Source organism: Lactuca saligna, chromosome 1, assembly GCF_052625555.1.
Source record: "Lactuca saligna cultivar CGN05327 chromosome 1, ASM5262555v1, whole genome shotgun sequence".
NCBI lineage: Eukaryota > Viridiplantae > Streptophyta > Magnoliopsida > Asterales > Asteraceae > Lactuca > Lactuca saligna.
In genome coordinates, this window is record NC_136417.1 from 90,251,779 (window position 1) to 90,255,446 (window position 3,668).

Here is a 3,668-nt window from a genome sequence, read left to right on the forward strand (position 1 = left end):
ATAGTCTTCGCAAAAAGTGGGTTGGTAGCTGCATCCAAGCTATTCCACATTGGTAAAAAGTTTAAGTTTTTTGTAAATTTTAAACAAACTCGCATGATTTCAGAAGAAGACAACTCCATGGTGTTCAACTCTTCGTGTATGGTTTTTAACCCTGTGAGGTCATTAGTAGAAGAAGTAATAGCCCTAGTCATTTTTTGGATTTCCTCATATACGATAGCTTACCCCTTTCCAATTATATATGTTACTTCTTCAGATGCCGCTTTTCTCTTTTTATTTTGCGACGAGTTTTTGGGATTTGGATTGGAGGAAGTTGCAGTGTTTTGAGGATTAGAATTGGATGATGGAAAACTTTCTCCTTCTTAGTTATTAATATTTTGATTTTCTGTCACATCAACCACCGATTCAGCCATACCACCTATAGCTCGATCTTTACCAAAAACATTTGCTAGTTGCTTGTATGCAGGGAATGATTTATTTGCGCCATAGTTTTTGTTTGGATGTTTCCAGTAAAACAAACAAAATTACAAGTAAAATCATATATTTAATACTTAGATGCACAGAAAAATAATATATATATATATATATATATATATATATATATATATATATATATATATATATATATATATATAATCACTAACCTTTAGATATTCCTCTAATATCTCAGGAGAATCAACTAGTACACATTTGTAAACATCATCCCAAACAAATCCACTTGTATTTTGCATATCATATGCAACATAAAACTTATCCTTTAAACGTTTGATTTTGTTTCGCATGTCCTTTGCTGTTATATTAATACCATCGAATTTTTCCCGTAACTTTAGAACGACTTGATAATAGGTTCCAGACCTAAAGCTTCCCTTATCACCTCTACCACCAATGACAACAATGTCTTGACGGATTTTAATCAACACATCCTCTTCTTCTTGAGTCTATTGACGCCTATCTACCATGATTTGTTATTTGTTTTTGACATATCATACATAACAAAGGTAAATAGATAAAAATAGAAATATTAAAACAATCATCCACGAAGTTGGTTAAAAATCATAAAAATGGAAAATATTAAAACAAATCATCCATGAAGTTAGTTTAACTTAATAAAAAAACATACACAAAGTTAAAAGTTGTTCACATCCATAACAATTGCGAATAACAAACTAACAAAAGAAGTTCCTAAAATTAAAAAAAAAAACAATCTACTAAGATCTAGTTGACATCCATGACTCAAACATTTCTTTGGCTAAATCATCCCTCCATTGAGTCCATTCATTACTTGATTCAACAACATCCACAATTTGAAATTGATTTGGTTTTTCTTCCCCGATAGGCATATCTTCAACAGTGCTTGACGTGTATTCTTCTGGATCTGAAGCCATGTGTGTCCTAATAAAATTATGCAACAAAGCACATGCTTTGACTATTCGCCCTTGAATTCTTATCGGATAAATGAAGGACTTCTTAATATAGCCCAACTTCTCTTTAGTAGACCAAAACACGTCTCAATAACATTCCTGGCTTGTGAGTGTTTCATGTTAAAGTATTCCTCTTTTTTTGTAGGTGCACGTGTATTGCCTTACCATTCCTGTAAATGATACCTAATACCTCTATATGGTGCTAAAAAACCTTCACCATTGATATATCCTCCATCAGCCAAATAATAAATACCTATAATAAATAAAGTAAAAGGTATGATTATGTAACTATGTTTACATATAATAACTATTTAGTAATTATTATATTTGCTTACCAACTGGGATTTTTAATCCATTATGTCTAGTAATTGCATCCAGCAAAACCCTTGAATCAGTAGCTGAACCTTCCCAACCAACTAAGACATATACAAAATTCATGTCATGATTGCAGAAACCTAACACATTCATTGCTATACTACCCTTTCTTGTTCGGTACCTTGGTATATCCGAGTTAAGGACATTAACTTCTATATAAGTTCCATCAATTGCTCCTAGACAACCCTATAAATAAATTTTTAACGCATTGTTAGTTAAAAACCTATATTTTGTAATATGTCATAATAATATTATCTTGGTTACCTGGAACCATTTCCACCGGTTATCTGTACAATTATTTGCAATAGGCGTTGGTCTGACAAACAATATCTCTTGCAAACGCATTAGAGCATCTAGAACACGATGAAAATACCGACTTACTATTTCCCCTGACCGATAGAATCTAACCTGAATACATCTGTTTTTTTTATGTTGTGCTAATATATTTAGGAATGTAGCAACTTGTTCCTCAATGATCACTAAACCATCATATAATAATCCACCACAAGTTTGTAGTAAATCACACAAAAGTGCAAATGTATTCCTATCCATACGTAACTTGTATATACAATTATCATCACTTTCACGTGTGATATGATGTATTTCTGTAGACCTTTTTGAAAGTGTGTCTAATGTAATATTACCTAGATCTATCCTATGAGCTTCTTTGTCCTCACATTCAATTAACCAAACTCTAACTGTAGCTAGGCACATCAACAAATGAATATAACTCTCCACTTGCTTCACAAATAGGAGCAAATGATTACGATCCATATATACAAAGTTTATAAAAAACAAGTAAAACAACAACATTTTACTGATTTTAAAGAAACATGTTAGAGAGAAGAAGATGGGAAAAAATTGTAACGACAAATAAAAAGTAATATTATTATATAAATGAAATGTCATGAGGAGTCTATAGAAATAAAAAAGGTAATTGAAAACAAAAGGAAAATACAAGGGCATTTTTGTCCTAAATTAAGTATATATAACATGAACTGGGAAGGAACAACATAAACTCTACATGTAGTAATAACAATAAATTATAGGGACATATTCGTCATAAATGAGTTCTACAACATGAAATGGACAGGAACAACACAAACTAGACAGTTTCTGACAAAAAATATGCTTAATTAAGCCTCCCAATAATAGGCAGAAACAAAAACTTAGGGGCAATTTAGTCCTAATAAATGTGAAGTCTAATGGCATATTTTATTCATTCCATGTATTACTAACATTTATTAATAACAGATGTAGGTAGTATAAGAACATATAAAAATGTTATTCTTTTTAGTAGTATAATAAGAAAACTACTTAGTTATAAGAGAAAATTAAATCCTCAAAACTCGAATTCATGACAAAAAATCAGATCCATATAATCAATTGGATCCCAAAAATATTAAAATTATAGTAAAGAAAAACTACTCCAATTCAAATTTCAAAACGATCCTAAGTTTTTGGTGAAAAATCTGTGCTTAACAAGTTATTAATCAAAAAACAAAGTGTAAACAGATCCACATGAAGATTGATCATCGCATACTCACACATAACACGAAATCATCTTAAACGGTAAAAGATTCCCAGAATCATAGTAAAAATGATAATAAAATAAGAGAGAAAATGTAGGGAAATTATCTCGCCTTGATTGCAAATCGAAGCAAGAAAGCAGCCATGGATTCCCAAACACGCACAGGCAGTAGTACACGCACATGCAGTTGTAAAATTATGTGTGTTTTTGTGTTGATTTACTGCAATCGCACGATAGCAAGATAAATAATCAAAAATCATTCACAAAAAGAGATTTCAATACTCATTCAATACATACAGACATGTAACGATAGCAAGAGAAGTATTCAAAAATCATTCACAAAG

At 31.1% G+C, this 3,668-nt stretch overlaps 1 long non-coding RNA gene across 1 annotated transcript; it reads right to left on the bottom strand.

Annotated features, from left to right (window-relative positions):
• Nucleotides 1-1,111: 1,111 nt before the first annotated feature.
• Nucleotides 1,112-2,192, bottom strand: LOC145000120 (uncharacterized). The gene is made up of 4 exons (XR_013661131.1): nucleotides 2,058-2,192; nucleotides 1,915-1,979; nucleotides 1,754-1,834; nucleotides 1,112-1,671 (listed from the first exon to the last, which is right to left on the bottom strand). It is a non-coding gene; the product is annotated as an uncharacterized LOC145000120 (long non-coding RNA).
• Between the last annotated feature and the right edge of the window lie 1,476 nt (nucleotides 2,193-3,668).